This window comes from Lissotriton vulgaris, chromosome 4_1 (genome assembly GCF_964263255.1).
Source record: "Lissotriton vulgaris chromosome 4_1, aLisVul1.2, whole genome shotgun sequence".
NCBI lineage: Eukaryota > Metazoa > Chordata > Amphibia > Caudata > Salamandridae > Lissotriton > Lissotriton vulgaris.
Window position 1 is genome coordinate 1,922,696,308 of NC_141691.1, and position 19,951 is coordinate 1,922,716,258.

Below are 19,951 nucleotides of genomic sequence, written 5' to 3' on the forward strand. Positions count from 1 at the left end.
CAAAGAGGATGAAAGGCGGATATCATACAACAAAGACACTACAGCGCAGGTGAAACAGCAAGTTACACAGCTGGACAAACTCCTCAAAGTAATTGCCGCAAAAAACAAGGATTTAGAAGTGAGCAGCAGGCGCAAAAACATCCAAGTTATTGGGATTCTGTGGCGCATGGAAGATTTTATCGAGCCACCTACTGACAATCACATTTGGCGCTGAAGCATTCTCATCGCACTTGATAGTAGAATGAGCGCACCACAACACTGGGCCCTAGGACTCCTCCCCCCTGCCCTATCATAGCCCACCTGCTCAACTTTCGGGATCACAATGTCGCCCTGAAGCTTGCCAGAGAGAAAAGAAACCTGCAGTTCGACTGCTTTGAATTTACAATTTATCCTGATTTCACTGCCGCAGTACAGGAAGCTCGCAGCAAATTCTTATCTGCCAAACAGAAACTCCGTAAGGCGTAAATTGACTAAGCACTCATGTACCCTGCCCGCTTACAGGTTACCAATTAGGGCAAACAAAATGTTTTCCTCAATGTGCAGAAGGTAGGTGACTTCCTCAAGAACGTTAAAAAATATTCTTCACACCGGGATAACAGAGACCACCCTTCCAGATCTCCATCTCCAATGAAGGACTGATACACTGGTACAACAAAGTTCCACACTGCGATGTGAGGCACCAGAAGTTGATTTCCAGGACTGCTCCTGCCCAGCCCACAGGTTCTGGCTTCAGAGGTCTGCGGCTTTGGGGCGCAGTCTGCAGAGATAGGTACATTGTACCTCGATTACGTATTGGTGGCCAGCGACGAACTGGAGTCAGCTAAGTAGTCTGAGAAGAACATTTGTTGCGTTATGGGCAAGGCATGCAATGTGACAGTAACCACAACTATTCCAAGTACACCCCCTCTCTTCACGTCTCCCTCCCATTGGGGAGTTATTCTTACCAGCCACTGGAGAAGGGTGAATATTGTGTGCCTCTAGCGATCCCCCCCTCGATGATGAAAAAGGCTTAGGACCTACGTCGCAAGTCATAGGCCTGAAGCAGCGTTCACAGCTTTGGTGCAGGTTGGGCGTTGCTTGTCGGCGTTGGTGCTGCAATTTCCTTCTGTAGCAGCTGAAACAGCAGTTCCAGATGCAGAGTGACAGAAGGGGTGAAGTCTTTATTCACCTGAGACTTCAGAACAGGAGGCAAGCTCGGTTTCAAGCCCTTGGAGATCTTTTCTTCAAGCAGGTGTCAAAGCAAACAGCAAAGTCCTTTTTCTCCTTTTCTCGCTAGCAAGCAGCCACTGCAGGCCAACCTAGGACAGCAAACAGCACAGGGACAGTATTCCTCCTCAGCTTCTCCGGCTCTTCTCCTAGGCAAAGGTTTTCTCTTGATTCCCTGAAGTGATCTAAACGTCTGGGGTCTTGGCCCCACTTTTTAAACAGACAAATCCTTTGTTCTCTGAAGGCAGAGAGTGTCGGTACCCAGCCAAAACCAGTTCTGGCCTCACTGGGGCAGCTTCCTCGCAAGAGGTGGAGACAGCATTGTTGAAGGTAGACCAGGCCCAGGCAGGTGAAAGAAAATCTCCTAGCCCACTCTAAATGCAACTCAGGCCCATTCAGCTCAGCCCTGATTCATCAGAATTCTGGAGCCACAGGCCTTTTCCAGCCCCAGTCATCCAAAAGTTAGATATGCAATACACAACCCTAGACGAGGCACACTGGATGGTTAGGCAAGAAAATTCCCACTTTATAAAAGTGGTATTTTCAACCACAGAATCTAAAAATCATCCTCACTAAAAGATGCACTTTAACACTCTGAGTTCAGGCATACTAAATGTATTTTCCCATCTTGTTCCTAGGGTCAGTTATGTGTATAAGATATTATAAACAAACTCACCATTCTAGCCTATGGGAACGGTTTGCCTTGCAATAGTGAAAAATGAAACTGGCAATATTTCCCTATCAGGACATGCCACGCACATCAGGGCATATCCTACCTTTCACATACAATGCACCCTGCCCACAGGGGTACCTTGAGCTTACCTTAGGGGTGACTAACATGGAAAAAAGGGAAGGTTGGGGACTGGCAAGTGAGTGCACTTGCCAAGTCGACATAGCAGTCCCACACTGCACACAGGTTCTGCAATGGCAGGCCTGAGTCACATTTTAAAAGCTGTTTCTGTGCAGGGCACACTCAGTGCTGCAAGCCTCCCAGCGTATCAACAATAGAAAAATGCCAATGCTGCCATTAATTATTTATCATAATATCATCATCTCACAATTGATTTAAACATAAAGTGAGGGGATCTAAGTCTCTTGAATACATCTTCAATTGTATTGACTTTTTACTTCATTTGAGTTTTTTTTTGTTTTTTTCCAAATAATTTCTCAGTTCAACAAAACATACAAAATATGAAACACATTATGTAAATTTAAAACACTCCCCTTCCCAACACTCACACATACACTCACTTGTGAATCACAGTCAAACACTCTCAAGCACACTCTACATTACATGATACATATTAACAGTTGTTCAAAAATCAAAATCGACTTTTTCTATAATACCATAGCTATTACTTTGAGCCTATTTGTAAATTTTCACAGGAAGTTAATGTATTCTTTAACATTCTTATGGCATGAAAAAACACAAGGTCTACGCGTTTCGAACTCTTCAATTTTTGAGTTCTCATCAGGACCACACACTGTGAAATGAAAAGAGGAAGGGAGACCTAGGTTAGATTTTTATTCTTAACCAAATGCCGAAGTTACTATATGGCTCAACAGCCGCCTCTCCACCTCTTACCTCTATAGAAGTGTAACCAAATCAATTAGTAGAAGTCCTCAGGCGCGGGACAACCTAAACAACATTAAAACAAAGCTCAGCCAAACTGTTTATGGATACTCTATGTGTGATGCAGTAATTAACGCTCACAAGATCTTACTCACCGGTGTATCTTGTTGTTTACACCAACTATCTGTAAATTAACAATACGATCTATGTTAGGTCAAAATATTGTCTATTTAAAAGGACTCAACAACCGTTTTATTACATGAATTTGTTCTTACCTAAGTTTTCTTTTTTGTAGTGGGCGGGGGGGTGTTTTTTTTAAATTTATTTTTATTTATATTTGATGCTCTATCCTGTAATCACAAAGGGCATCATTACCGCGGTGAATTATGCCAAATTGGTTGTATGTAACCGTTATATATCCATTGTCACGTTACCTTAAAGGAGAGGAACCATTGTGGGGAGCCGGAATCTGGTTTTAGGTGGTGTCCTGAAATGACAAAACAGTGTATCCATGTCATTTCATTTCCTACGCTAACTATCCAGGAGATTAAAACCAGAATCCAACAACATAAATCAAGAATAAAATGGAAGGGGGGGTCTCGAAGGCGATTTGGGGCTTGCACACTTGCCTGCTCACTGGGGGAGATGCTGGGCTGGTTCCTGGGCTGCACGCCCGTCGCTCGACCACCACGCGGCAGGGAACTACAGCCCCCAGCATCCTCGGCGGTGACACGCCCAACACAACGCACGGAGCCGCATAAAGACCGGAGGTCCCTGCAGGAGAGCGGGGGTCTCGAAGGCGATTTGGGGCTTGCACACTTGCCTGCTTACTGGGGGAGACGCTGGGCTGGTTCCTGGGCTGCACGCCCGCCGCTCGACCACCACGCGGCAGGGAACTACAGCCCCCAGCATCCTCGGCGGTGACACGCCCAGCACAACGCACGGAGGCGCATAAAGACCGGAGGTCCCTGCAGGAGAGCGGGGGTCTCAAAGGCGATTTGGGGCTTGCACACTTGCCTGATTACTGGGGGAGACGCTGGGCTGGTTCCTGGGCTGCACGCCCGCTGCTCGACCACCACGCGGCAGGGAACTACAGCCCCCAGCATCCTCGGCAGTGACACGCCCAACACAACGCACGGAGGCGCATAAAGACCGGAAGTCCCTCCAGCCTCGCGGGACGCGCGCGGGCGACGCCGGGCAGAGCCCGGGCAGAAGGCGGGCCGTCTGTGGCCGTCTAGGGACGAAGAGGGATGGGACGGTCACCCCCCTAAAGCCCTTAACTCCAACATGGGTAAGTGTAAACTCCAAACATCTATTACCGGTGGTGCAGGTAAATCTAAGGTTCCACGGAATGCTCCAACCTCAGCTAGCATTATGTCCTACCTAACCTCTGCTGTGGGGCAACTGAACCAGGAGATTGCAGCAACTGAACGTGAACTGGGGCTAGACACACCTCTATTGGATAACAAGGTGCCCCCTCTGACTGGGAGACAATCTATACCTTTAGAGCCCTCTGTTCAGATCATTACTGCTAAAGATCTGACATCACAACCCCTATGTACTGCAATAATCCCTGATGAACCTAATTTGTTGGGCACAGATGATTACCAAAGTCGCGCACAAGATTCTGTAACCCCAGTTATTAAGCGTACCAAAAGGCGTCTAAAGAGAACAAAAAGGAACTCCACGCAGCATGTTGCCACATCCCGTTATGTGTCTAGGAGATTTGAAAAAGGCTTAAGGGACATGTTTACTGATAAAATTGAAAGTACCCTTGTTCAGATTGCTAACGATATTGTGGAGACTTTAAAAGATTGTGTCTCGGAAATAGTGGGGAAATGTGATAGGTTAAATATGTTGTTATGCCCTAAAGTACTTGCATGTCCAACCTCGATTTCTACGGCTATACCTGCTCCCATTGTCCAACATGAAACACCAATGGAGGGGATAGGGAGTGTTACTCCACTTGTTCCAATTCTCCCCCCATTTCCCCCTGTGCCAGCATGTTCAAAACCCACCATCAATTTGGCTGGGCCCACCGATCCCTTGGTGTTGACCCAAGTTGGGGATAAGGTCAACAATGTAGCTGGGAACACCATCGTACATAAAAGTGAACAGTTACAGGTGGAAAGAGGACCGCGGGGGAAACCCCGTACTCATTTACCACCTGAGGCAACCCCCTTTGTCGCTGTCTTAGTAAATATTCCACACTTGAATCCAGGGGAGGTGGAGGGTCAGTGTTCCCTATTAGCAAATATAAAAGCGTGGTGTGATGAAAATTGCTCAGGGCCAAGGGATATATCCACCCATATTACTATGGGGAGACGAGTTGACTGGTTGGGGTATACAGCAAAAAACCTTCCAGGTGATTGCATCATTGTTAATTTTAACAGTCCCCATGAGGCTGCCCGTCTATTTTGGGATGCGACGGATGTAAAGGTTGGAAGGATCCGAGCTGTACCACTTGGTTATTATTACCCACCGCCACCTATTCCAAAATTTACCCTAGGCAAGGAAAAGCAGCAAGGTGCCAGCAGAGTGGGTACTGGGCTGTCATCTTGGGCATTGCAAACACCTAACTTTACCCCTAGTCACATTGACCCTATTAGACCTACAAACCGGGCTACCTTAGCACTAACAAACAGATTTACTGCCTTGTCTCATTTAGATGAAAATGACTGACTGTCTGGTAATGTTGCTGATACAGACCAGACTCAATCCATTACCATCATTGATAGGGAAGGTGGGGAGACCGTTAAAATCGCGAGCTGGAACATTGCAGGTCTCCGTTCCAAGAGAGATGACGTTATATGGTTGGAACAATTAAGGGGCTATGAGGTGGTGGCGCTCCCGGAGACTTGGGATAGAGAATGTAACTTCTGGCTGGATGGGTATTCTTCTTATTTTAAAGCTGCCCAAGGTTCCAGTTCAGGGAGAGATCGAGGTGGGCTCATGTTTCTAATCTCTGTCAAACACAGGGGAGTCGTGCAAATCATAAGCACCACATCTCATAACCTTTTAGCCAGTGAAATAACCTTACCTAACAATGTCAAAATCCTTTATGTTAACTTTTATAATGCCCCACATGGTACGCACTGCAATGAAAATATTAACGCATTAGCGAAATTTTTAACTACCTATAAGGAGAGTCAAACCACTTTTGTTCATTTAATTTTGCTTGGGGATTTTAATATACATTTGTGCCAGCAAAATTGTCAATACAGGGGGTACTCAGATATGGATTGTCTTCCCCACTCTCATTTTGAACACTCTATAAAGGGGGCTGCGCTAGAAGAACTACTGTCAGATGTCGATTTATCTGAGCCAGAGTTTATCGACCCTAATGATCGGGTAGCCACATACAGTGCAAGGGATTAAAATTCTATTATAGACTTCATATTTGTGTCACCAGGCTTGCTACAAAATGTAATTTGTTATAATGCTGTACAAACTACTTTTAGTGACCATAACCTAGTAGTTATGGAATTAAGTAATAAAAATCTAGCAATACTTGCTGCAAATACAAAGACTGCCCCCCATATGGACTTAGTTGTGCAAGGCCAGGAGAGGCGGGTCAAGTGGAGTAAAATTATCCCAGAGGATTTTTTCTTTGAACTTACTGAGAAGGTGGGAGATGAAATTAACACCTGTTTGGACCCTCTTAGGTTTAGAGGTGACATTATTACCTCCTTCAAAATTATTTGTAAACAAGTAAATTCGAATTTAACATCTAAGACGAAACACAAGGAGCAAAAACTGCATGGGTGGTTTGATGCAAAATGCTCAAAGGCCCATAGAGACTTATTGGCAGCATTAAAAAAGTCACCCCGGGACATACAAGTAGTGGCCAGATTAAGGAAAAATTATAAATCTATTGTAGAGACACGTAAGAAAGAGATTAAGGAAAATGCTTGGGACTCACTCTATGATAGGGCCACTCTGAGGGACAGTTCCAAATTTTGGGAAATTGTAAATACACCTTTGTTCAGTGATAAAGAAAACTCCCCGCTGGCATTGAATATATCTGAAAAAGAATGGCTGAACCACTTTGAAAAAATATATGGGAGCAACCTCCCGATAGATCCATTTGTACCAATAGTAAGAGAACAATTGGGGCCACCTTTGAGATTCACTATTAAAGAAGTTCTAAAGGCTATTGAGGACAAAACTGCTCATAAGGCCCTGGGCCCAGATGGGGTCCCTGCAGATATGTATAAATCCAACCCTTCCATATGGTCAATTGTCCTCACAAATATCTTCAATATAGCCAGCATTGATAAAAGCAGATTGCCTACAACCTGGTCACGGTCTATTATAGTCCCAATTTTTAAGAAGGGCCAGAGGGGGGACGCAAGATGTTATAGGCCGATATCATTGTTGGATTCGTCCTTTAAAATACTAGGGAAGGTTATCTTAGCTAAAATCTCAACATGGGCAACCAACAATGACATCTTGTGTGACGCACAGTATGGTTTTAGATCTGGCAGAGGCACTGAGGATCAGTGCCTCAACTTACATCTAATAGTCAGTAAATACACTGTGGCCTCAGGGGGGTCAATCTATTTGGCGTTTATGGACTTGTCCACAGCTTTTGACCTAGTTAATAGGTCAAAGCTGTGGACCATGCTTTTGGATATGGGTCTAGACCAGGCATTGGTGTACTTCCTGGCTGAATTGCATAGGGACCTGACAGCGGCCATACGCATGTCACAAGAAGGGAAGTGTACGGCTGATTTTAAGTCTGGGAGGGGAGTACGCCAGGGCTGTATTTTGGCCCCAATGTTATTTTCTTTATATATTAATTCACTGAGTACAAATCTGACGGCAGCGTCTGTAGATGTCCCGTGCATGGGGGGTACTAAATTGCCAGTATTATTATATGCTGATGATACAGTGCTGCTGTCGAGGACTCCCATAGGTTTACAACACCTCTTAAACTCCTTTGGGAATTTCATGCGAAACTTGGACCTTGTAATAAATGTAGAGAAATCGCATGTGATGTTTGTTGGGAAAGGAAGGAATAACACCAAGACCCTCTCGTGTAATGGCTCAGTAATATCAAAAGTAAAAATCTTCACATACCTTGGTGTAGTGTTTGATGATCTGGGCAGCTGGGCCCCCAAGTGGCCAATAAAAGAGTGGCAGTGAAAAGGTCATCGGCTGCAATACTTGGCTTTGCGAAAAGATTGGGTGGGAAACCTCCTGAGGCAATTTTGGCGATTTATAGAGCCAAAACTATGGCCATAGCCAGGTATGGGGCAGCAATTTGGGGCTATAAAGATCTATCTTTGATACAGAGAGAGGAAAATAAATTTTTGCGATCCCTCTTGGGTCTCCCCCAATCAACTTCATCTTTTGCAGTCCATGCAGAGTTGGGTATGGGTTATATTGCGGACATGTTAAACATGGCACCGCTTTTACTATGGATCAGAACTTGGCTTAACCCCAAACTTACATTGAATCATAAAATTATTAATGATTGTTTGGGGCGGGACAGAGTGGCTGATATTAAATGGTTGGCATATATTAAAACAACCGCAGTACTTTTGGGCCGACCAGAACTATATTTAAATCCGGAAAATTTGAATAAAGACGATATCAACTGGGTAAAACAAAATTTTATTAGGACCCGAAAAATGGAAAGAGAGTCGATTGAAATCTCAAAACCTACAGTAAGATCACATTTTATGCTGATTAATTCAATGTCAATGCAACCGTATCTGACTATTGTTACACGTCCATATCATCGCTGGTTGCTAACCAAATTTAGATTTAATCAGGCACACTTTCTGTTGGGTACTTATGAGAAATGGTGTACCCCAATGGAAAATGTACCATGTGAATGTGATAATTTCTCTGATCAGGATTTGATACATTTTATTTTTTTCTGTCCCTTCTTTTCGGAAGGCAGGGTAAAGTATATTAAGCCTCTCCTGAGGGAAATGGGGTTCCTACAGTTGAAACCAGCACTGTTGTTTCTACAATTAATGGAAAATCATCGGGTGATGTTCTGTGTAGCCAATTTTCTGATTGCATCAATCCGTGCTAGACGGAAGAGACTAAATGTTTGCCCTATACCTGATAGTACGAACTAATTTCCAGGCTCTGGCTCATTTTACATATATTTTTATAATGAAATATGAATTATTATTGATAACTGTGTAATTCCTGTGTGCTAGGTCAATCCATATGTATTTGCTAATGAATTTTAAATGTACAGTATTTTACAGCTCTGTATGATGTTTTTATGTATTTGTATAGTATACTTTTATGATTTTTATTTAATCGAATAAAGTGCTTTTGACTTGACTTACTGCTGATGTCACCGTTGCTGTCATAGTCATTTCATGATGTCTATTAGTCGAACTGTAAATCAGGCAGAGTGCATTGATTCAATTAAGAGGGAAAGCATAACAAGGCCTGGGTCTAAAACCTACCTAGCCTAGACCTCTATAACTGAATAAACAACAAAATTGGCCAGGTAGGAAAGTTTGAAATTCTAATTCTATACACCACACCTAGCCAATAATCCTAATCGGGCGACATTTTAGTTCAAATAATTTTTACTTTTTACATATTTTTCATTTCAAAAAGTACAAAAAAAGGGGAACACTGTTATTCAGTACAATAAACACCATCAATACATATACATAATACAGATACCAACAAATGAATACATTAAAAAACATTAAGGAAAAAGATTCATAAAGACACCATATATATATATACACAAAGGAAAAAAGGGGGAGAATGCCTCCAAATTTATATTTATGGGGCACCAGTCCAAATATAGAGTATACCAACAGGCGGCCTGTAACTAATTTTGAAGGAAAGGGCCTGCCATTGGCATATTGTGCATGACACGATGTTTGTAAAACAACCGTTATTGTGTATTGTTTAATGTAGTCCAAACATGTCATTGTAATTAATGTTTGATGTGGTATAACGTTGATGTTGTTCTGGAAATGAGATAGTTTCCTTTATGAATTAACGAAAAATAATGGAAAAAAGAGGGTAAATAAATAACCCCTATCACAAAAAGTATATAGTGTGGTTTTTTTCAAGTAAATAATTAGGATCTCAGGTTCCCCCCCCCCTGGTTACACATTGATAAATGGCCCTACCTGGTTCCTGTCAATTGGACCTGACCCCCTTTTGGTTTAACCGTTGCTGTGAGGGCACAAGTTACAGTATACCGGCTTTGAAGTGATTACGTGGGCACAGGCTATGGCATACGTTCACATTGCATTTACTGATATTGCCGTTGCCGGGCCTGCCCATATCATGACATTCATTAGCACCTTGTTTACCGATTCCAACAAGATAGTGGAGTAGTGTCTATTTTCCACAACTTGCAAAAGCTTATGGCTGGTGTTTTTGACAAAGGGTGCTCTTATTAGTGTCTTTTAAATTTTAATCTGTTTTATTAGTCTCCATTGGACATATTTACAAGCCCCTTACACCACCGGGGGATCACTTTGTTTGGACGTACCGGTGACACAGTGTAGTGCTCCATTTTTACCAAGCCACGTTAAGCCACCTTGCTTGGCTTTTTATGGCCTTGTCAATATGGCCCTTTTTCACTAAACACTTTGAATGAAAGGAGAGTGCCATGGGTGCTGCTGTGGGTGTGCCTATACAACACCCATGAATTCTGGCCACAAAGATCTTCCAAAGTCCACCGCTTTGAAGACCTGCTGAGGTGCATTGGTAGAGTGAGGGCAGAAGACCCTCAAGTGAATATCCTGGAGGCCAAAAATCTCCCAGGCTAAGTGTAAGGTATATGGGTAGCTACTATAGTTGGGCCAGAAAGGACCCTGGGAGCAAGGGTTACAGATCACCCAGTTGTGTGAATGAGAAAGACCACGTTTACATATTGAAGTTGAGCCAGAAAGAAGACCAGTCTGAATTTTGGGTGGGGTGCTTTTAAGGTAAATTAATCCCGGTGGTGGCCCTTCCACATTTAGACCCCCTGTCCCATCTCACTTGGAGGAAATTACTACAAAGAATGTGCTGAGACCAGGTGGCAAGCTCATCCCAATTAAGCAGACTGGAAAATACCTTTGGGGAGAGGGAGGGGGAGGACTGAAATCCCTGTTGAAAAGAAGTGAATTGGACGACTGACCACAGAAGTATTAGATGAAATTCTGTAAATTGAGGACAGTGCTCAACCACAAAATTGATTCCATGGTGCTCGACATCATCATTCTGCATGCTGCCCTCAGAAAGGTGTCCGAAAGAGTTGGGATAGTGGAGAGATCAGTGTGAGAACACTCATCCATCATTAAAAAGCATTAAGGAGGAGGCATGGCCAAGATGGCGGCGGAGTAGGACGTGTTCCTGAGTCCCTCTGGCGCCGTGACCTGCATAGCCTTGAGAAGCACCCTCTCAGGGCCATCACCTAGCTGTCCAAACAACCGGGTTGCCTTCCCGCTACCACAAGTGTCCCGCTGGTGGCTTTCCCGTCGCTCCCGGTGCCCGGAGCGCGGAGATTGGAGGCGCGGCCTGCCCGACGGCCTGGGGCCTGGACTGCCCTTTGGCACGCAGAGGGACGAGTGCGTGCTCCAAAACCGGGAAGGCCCCCCAGAGCACACCCGCCCGTGTGCTGGCAACTGTCCCATCGCCGCTTGTAGCACCTAGCGGCCGAGGAGTAAGGGAGCTGTGACGTCCGCACTCAGAGCGGCCCGCCATCTGAGAGAGCGCCGCGCACTGGATCGAGGGTCGGCGGCGGTGGGGCAGGACTACTGGGGGCGGCGGCGGGGACTACTGGGGGCTGCAGCTTCAGGGCCTGCAGGGTCCGCCCAGGAGTGGAGCTGTGCCTTCCGGCGCCCCCTCACCAGGATCTGGGGAGCGAATTCTGGCCAGGTGGGAGCGAGCAACGCGGGGGACCTGACCCAGCCGGAGGGCCTACGGGGGAAAGCATTGTGGCTGGGGCCTGAACTCGCTGAGGACCTAGCACGGCCGTTGGGCTGAGGGCGTCATCCCAGCGCGGCCTTCCGAGACGAGGGCCCATAGCTCTGCAACAAAGGGGAGCATTGCCCGGGCCGTCTGTAAGGAGGGGCGACGGACCCCAAGTGCACAGCAACGCCAACATAGTCTAAAGCACGATCACCAGGGCCCGCCTGGCGGAGGACCGTGACAGCCCCGTCTCTCTCACCGCCTGGGATTCCAGCTCCTGCGTCGGAGGCCTGACGACCAGCACGGTAGGACAACTCCCGCCTGGGCCCTACATTAGGTGAGCTGCGCCGGAGGCTTAGGCCGCGATTGGCGCCATCTTGGGCTGACGGGGACAGCGCTGCTTCCGGGGTCATCTTGAGAATAGACCCCCTGCTTCAGCAGCTGCGACGCAAACACGCTGGACCTACATAGCGCCTACTGGGATAAGAAGCTGGGGGCGTACTGCGGACCCCTCGACCCGGGAGGACACCCCTGCGGGGGCTGACTGGCCCGGCCATCCGAGGTGACCTGTTCCATACTGGAGTGGAGACCTGTGGGGCACAGGGGGAGGCGGGCCTGGCTCCCGCGGAGCGGACGCCTCACAGCTCGACCGGGGAAGCACACCAGCTGGGGGTCGAGAAAGTTTGACCTGCCGTTTGCAGAAGCCAACCCTGTGGCCCGGACTACGCGGAGCGGGCAGTGACTCGGTGGTGCCCAGAGCCTGGCCATGGCGGGTAGGCAGCGCAAGGAAAAACCTACCAAGAAGGGGCCGGTCAAGGGGGAGCCAGCCTTGTCATCGCCGGGCCCCAGCCAGTCGCCCCAGCGGAATGACCATGAGGCTCCAGCCACTAAGTCATTTATGGTCGAACTTTTTAGAGCCATCAAAGCGGACATTTCGGAGCTTCACTAACAGTAGGCATCGGACCTCCGTGAAGTAAGGAGAGATGTGGGTGGCACTGGGGAACGAGTGGCCACCTTGGAAGATCATGATCTGGGACTAGCGGAGGACGTGCACCAACTTCAGCAAGATATTCTCCGGCTCACAGAGCAGAACCTGGACCTCCAGGCCCTTGCCGAGGACTTAGAGAACGGGTCCCGCCGGAACAACATCAGGATCCGAGCGGTGCCCTGGGCAGGAGAAGGCACGGACCTCAGGGAATATGTGTCCGCCCTGTTCAGGTTTATCCTGGGAGAAGACGCCCCCGGGAGATTCGCATGGACAGGGTCCACAGAGTTGGACTCCCCCTGACATCCTGGTATGCATGCACGACTTCCAATTGAAAGAGAAGATACTACGGAAAGCGCAGGACATTGACCCCTTGCAATTCCGGGACCATCGTCCCCAGCTGTTTCATGACCTGGCGGCTTCGACCCTGCAGAAGAGGCTGGACTTTCGCCCTGTTACCAACTTCCTCAGGGACCAGAAGGTGGCCTATTCTTGGGGCCATCCTTTACGCCTTATCTTTCGCTGGAAGAATAAGCTGGTCCAGGTCAGGTCTCTCTCCGCCGCCTTGGAACTCCTTGGATTGGACGACGCTGCGGCAGCAACCGGGGGGATCCCCGTCGAGGAGACGACAACGCTCCCCGTCATGGCAGAGAGTGGGCGGCGCTGCAGCAGCAAGGAGACCAGACACCTCCACCAGCCTTCAGGAAGGAGGGGCCGCGGTGGCCTCTGTGGTGCTGGACACTGACTCTGCATCACAGGAAGGGCCTTCCACCGAGGAGCCCTGGGAGGCAGTACCGTGAGCGCTGGAGGGACACCTCTTCATCAGGGACCGAGAGTACTTTATGTTACCCCCGACAACACACCTCCCTAAGAGGTTAAGGAGGGACTCCTATCACCTCTATGAACCTTGACCCTTGCGGTCGCTCTAAGGGACTTTTTCTTCAGGCCCTTAAACCATTTTATTCTGCTGTGTTAGGCTAGGCCTGAGGATCTTCAATGTTGGGGAAGGTTGGAGGGGCCTGTTGGGGGAAGGGAGGGATGGTGGGGGAGGGGGGGAAGTGGTGGTAGCTGGGGTGGATTATCACAAGTCTCGTTTCAGCCGAGTCACGGCCTGGGTAGAGGAGTGGAAAGACTGAATGGGGGGATCGAGAGAGTGATTGATACACAGTAATTGCCCCGCTTTGGAGTGCACGAATGGCTGGGCTGTATGAAAGGAGGTTGGATCATGATTGAAGGGATAGGGGGCTGGCGGGCCCAGGAAGTCCCCTATATAGAGCTCGACCTGTCTCCCCAGTCATAATGCGACTCATTCTGTGAACATGGAATGTGAAAGGGCTGAACTCCCCCCAGAAGCGTCAAAAGATCAGGAAGTACATACTCGACCACCACTTAGATGTGGTGGGTCTTCAGGAAACACACTTGACTAGGTCAGAAGACTCCGGCCTCAAGCACAAGCAATTCCCCCTCATATATAGATCCTCAGCCCCCACAAAGCATAGGGGAGTGGCTCTCATGTTCCGCACATGCTTGCACTTTCAACCCGTGGGAGTTCTTAGCGATAAAAAGGGGACGCTGGCTGGTGGTTAAGGGGGTGCTACGGGGTAAGCTCTGCACGTTTCTGGTCCTTTATGCCCCCAATGTGGTCCAGAACTGATTAATTCAGGGGCTCTTTAAGAAGATCTTAGACTTTGCTGAGGGGCCTTTAATTGTAATGGGGGATTTTAACCTCGTTTGGCATAGGGAGTTGGACAGTACTCATCACCAGAGATCTGATACCGGCTTGTTTTCCAACGAAACGCAGCAATTGATTATAGACAATGGTTGGTTGACGGATGGCGGTCTCTCTCTCCGCACCCACTTGTGGGACACCCCCGCGCCGCACGGCCACCAGCTGCTGCGTGTGTTCCCCTCTGCCTGCCTTCTGCCTCGCTGACGCCGTGGTCGCTCCCCTCTGGTTTCCCAGTTGTTTTGCCCTAAATTTGTGCTTGTCTGTTTCTGCCGTCTGCTCGCGTATTTTGCCGTTTTTCCTTGTTTTGCCCTAAATTTGTGCTTGTCTGTTTCTGCCGTCTGCTCGCGTATTTTGCTGTTTTTCCTCGTTTTGCCCTAAATTTGTGCTTGTCTGTTTCTGCCGTCTGCTCGCGTATTTTGCTGTTTTTCCTCGTTTTGCCCGTAATTTGTGCTTGTCTGTTTCTGCCGTCTGCTCGCGTATTTTGCTGTTTTTCCTCGTTTTGCCCGTAATTTGTGCTTGTCTGTTTCTGCCGTCTGCTCGCGTATTTTGCCGTTTTTATTTGTTTTGCCCTAAATTTGTGCCTGTTAATTTCTTTGTATCCCCTGTGCCGTGTCCAGTTTCCTTCCTGATTGGCCGCCTACCTCGCCGCCCTCCGCTCTCGCTTCCCGCCACCGACATTGGCCCGCCCCTTTTTCTCTTCTGTTCCCTCCCCGCTCCCGCCTCCCAGCTGCTCCGCCCACCCGCGCACTTCGCCTTAAATGGCGACCGTGCGGACGTGCAGCGGTCACGCGCAGCGGGCGCGCCGATTGTGCGCCGAAGGCGCGCCAAAGGTAAGCCCGTCTACGCCCGTCCGCGACCGGATCGCGACCAGCGCCAGGACCCCTGGCCCACGAAGACCCCGACCGACCCGCCTGACGTACTCCGCCGCCACCCTCACCGCTCTCAACACCGGCCGACTCCCAGAATGCCATCAAGCCTCTCCACGACGTACCCACGGACCCTTCAGCTGCCACGCCTGCAAGTTCACCTGCATCCGGACCTGCCTCGCACCAGCACCCACCAAGCCGAACACCAGCAGTACCCACCTCAAGTGCATCCTGCTCAACACCCGCTCCATCCACAGACATGCCATCGAACTCTGGAACCTCCTCGACACCACAGCTCCAGACGTTGCCTTCCTCACGGAGACCTGGATGAACGCCTCTTCAGCTCCCGACATCGCCATCGCCATCCCAGAGGGCTACAAGATCGTCCGGAGGGACCGAAACGCCAACCAGATGGGAGGAGGCATCGCCATCATCCACAGGAGCACCATCCGTCTCACGACCAGCACCGACAACTCCCTGACCACCGCCGAACACCTGCATTTCCAGATCCACACCAACCCGAACACCACCCTCAGAGGCACCCTGATCTACCGACCCCCTGGACCACGCACACAATTCAGCGAGGACATCGCCGACTTCGTCAGCCCACATGCCCTCCCCTCCGCTGACTACATCCTCCTGGGAGACCTCAACTTCCATCTGGAGAACAACAACGACCGCAACACCAGCACCCTGCTCGACAACCTCACCAACCTGGGACTCAAGCAACTGGTGTCCACCCCCACCCACCTCGCCGGACACACACTCGACGCTGTCTTCTCATCCAGCAAGGACATCAACTTCAGCCACACCACAGAGCTTCAATGGACGGACCACAGCTGCGTCCACTTCACCTTCAAGAAAACAACGACCCACCACCACCAGCAACAGACCGCCCGCAGAAGCTGGAACAAGATCACAGCAGACCAGCTCGCCACCTCCCTGAGCCAGCACCCTCCTGCCAGCTCAGCGAACCCCAGCCAGGCCGCCGACAACCTCACGAAGTGGATCAGCAACTGCGCGGACGAACTCGCCCCACTGAGGACCCCGCCCAGCAGACCCGGCAGCAAGAAAGCCCCATGGTTCACCGACGAACTCAAGAGCTCCAAGAAGAACTGCCGAGCCCTCGAGAAAGTCTGGAGAAGGGAACCGACACCGGACAACAGGACCTCCTTCAAACTTGCCACCCGGAAACACCACCAGCTGATCCGCGCCGCCAAGAAAACAGCATTCAAGGACCGGTTGGACAACAACGCACACAACTGCAAGGAACTCTTCAACATCGTCAAAGAGCTTTCCAACCCCAGCGCAGGAAACAACGACATCACCCCATCGCAAGACCTCTGCAACTCCCTGGCTTCATACTTCCACAACAAGATCGCGGACATACACAACAGCTTCAACAACCAACCAACGCACACCATGACCGAACAACCACCCCCCACCACCACCCTCCGCGCCTGGACCCCGATCAGCACCGAAGACACCATCCGCACGATGAACTCCATCCACTCCGGATCACCGACCGACCCCTGCCCTCACCACGTCTTCAACAAAGCCGACGCTGTCATTGCACCCCACCTGCGAGACATCATCAACACATCCCTCGACACCACCATCTTCCCCGAGAGCTGGAAACACGCCGAACTCAGCGCCCTACTCAAGAAACCAACAGCGGACCCCACCGACCTCAAGAATTACCGCCCCATCTCGCTCCTCCCGTTTCCAGCCAAAGTCATCGAGAAGACCGTCAACAAGCAGATGGCCGCTTTCCTCGAGACGAACGGATCCCTCGACCCCTCACAGTCCGGCTTCCGAGCCAACCACAGCACCGAGACCGCCCTCATCGCCGCCACCGACGACATCCGAGCCCTGATGGACAATGGAGAAACAGCGGCCCTCATCCTCCTAGACCTCTCCGCGGCATTCGACACGGTCTGCCACCGCACCCTAGTACGGCGCCTCAGCAACGTCGGAATCCAGGACAAGGCGCTGGAGTGGATCACCTCCTTCCTCGACGGGAGAACACAGAGAGTCCGCCTACCACCGTACAAGTCAGAGGCCACCGAAGTCATCTGCGGCGTCCCCCAAGGATCATCTCTGAGCCCCACCCTCTTCAACGTCTACATGAGCCCCCTCGCGGCCATCGTACGTAAACACAACCTCAGCATAATCTCCTACGCCGACGACACCCAGCTGATCCTCTCCCTGACCAACGACCCCGCCGCCGCCAGAGCCAACCTGCACGAAGGGATGAAAGAGGTAGCCGAGTGGATGACGACCAGCCGCCTGAAACTGAACTCGGACAAGACGGAGGTCCTCATCCTGGGCTCCTCTCCCTCCGCCTGGGACGACTCCTGGTGGCCTCCCGCCCTGGGCACCGCACCCAAACCGACAGACCATGCACGCAACCTGGGCTTCATCCTGGACTCCTCCCTCTCCATGACCAGGCAAGTCAACAACGTCTCCTCGGCATGCTTCAACATCCTACGCATGCTACGGAAGATCTTCTGGTGGATCCCCACCGAGACCAGGAAGACCGTCACCCAGGCCCTCGTCACCAGCCGACTGGACTACGGCAACGCCCTCTACGCCGGGACCACCGCCAAGCTCCAGAAGAGACTCCAGCGGATCCAGAACGCCTCAGCCAGACTCATCCTCGACATCCCACAAACCAGCCACATCTCCGGACATCTGCGAGACCTTCACTGGCTCCCCGTCAACAAAAGAATCACCTTCCGCCTCCTCACCCACGCACACAAAGCCCTACACGACCAAGGCCCGAGCTACCTCAACAGCCGAGTCAACTTCTACGCTCCCAAACGCCACCTCCGATCAGCCAACCACGCCCTCGCCGCCGTCCCCCGCATCCGAAGAGCGACTACAGGAGGAAGGTCCTTCTCCCACCTGGCCGCCAAGACCTGGAACTCCCTCCCGACCGACCTGCGCCTGACCCAAGACCACCTCTCCTTCAGGAAGAAGCTGAAGACCTGGCTGTTCGAGCAGTAGCGGCTCCCCCCCCCCCAGCGCCTTGAGACCCCACGGGTATGTAGCGCGCTTTATAAGTGTCACTGATTGATTGATTGATTGATTGACTCTAGGGATTATACCTTTTTCTCGCATGTCCACCGCTCCTACTCCCGCCTCGACCATTTCTTCCTCAGCCAATCCCTTCAGGGGGATCTGCGCGAGGCCAAGATCTTCCCTTTATCGGTATCAGATCATAGCCTGCTTACTATCTGCCTCCGTTGGGAAGCGGTCGACCACACTCGCCGCAAATGGTACTTTCCAGCCTCCCTGGTTCGGGATTCACCTTCCTGCCTAGCGCTACGGCAAGCTATCAGGGAATTCTTTGATCTTAACGCCACAAGTGACACCTCGATATTCAACCCATGGGATGCTTTCAAAGGCTCTACACGCGGCAGCTGTATAGCGCTTAATGCGGCCCTCAACAAACTAAGACGGAAAGAGTGGGAACAATTGGAAGAGGAACTCTCTGAGCTGGAACGCGCTTATAAGCAGAACCCCTCCAGGAATGCGATGCGGCAGCTCACGGCGGTTAGGGGTAAACTTAGGGACCACTATAGTAACAGAGCGGAGCTCACGCTCCTGAAATTACGGCACCTCTCATACTCCCAGGGGAAAAAGGTGGGGAAACACCTAGCCCGTCAACTCCGAGACAAGAGAGAGAAGGAATATATTGGGGGTATACAAGACGCATCAGGGACCCTCATCCACCAGGACAACCTCAAGGCAGGGCTTTTCAGCGACTTCTACGAAGCGATTTACGCCGGAGACACACTTAACGTCAGGGCACAGGAGGAGTACCTGCGGACACTCCCACTCCCCCAGGTGTGGGCTGAGTGGAACAAGTTTCTCACTGCCCCCTTCACCAGAGAGGAGGTCCTATCGGCCATCAAGGATCTGAAGCCGCATAAGGCCCCAGGATCAGACAACTTTACCGCGATTTTCTACAAAACTTCGCCTCTGAAATAAGCGACTTCCTGGTGCAATTATTTAATAGCATGGCGGAAGACGGTATGACCTATGGGCAGAAGCAATAATTTCGGTTATCCCCAAGCCCAGTAAGGACCTCTCAACATGCTCCTCGTGATTGCTCTACTTAACCTGGACGCCAGACTCTACTCGCCCATAATTGCCAGAAGGCTGAATGATCTAATGCCAGCGCTCATTCACCCGGACCAGTCCGGTTTCATCAAGGGCCGCAAAACCCACCACAACACCAGGTGGGTGATGCACTTTATCGAAAAAGCTAACAAGTTTAAGATCCCGGCTGTCCTAGTGTGCCTTGAGGCCGAGAAGGCCTTTAATAGGGTAGACTGGGGCTTCTTGTTCCAGACCTTGACATCATTCGGCTTTTCGACCAAATTCTTAATGATGCTCAAGGCCAACTTCAGCTCTCCCCGATCTAGGGTGGTCATCAACGGCCACATGTCGGCGCCCTTTCCACACTCCCGTGGCACTCGTCAGGGCTGCCCTCTTCCCCCCCTGCTTTTTGCCCTGAGCATAGAACCATTGGCTCTCACAGTGAGAGAGGACCGGGACATCAGGGGTCTTCCCTTTACTGGGGAATCACACAAGATCACCCTGTTCGCGGACGATGTTCTGCTCTCCCTGTCGGATCCCGCCCACTTGCTCCCACTCGCGGAAGCCTTATTACGTTTCGAGGGTGT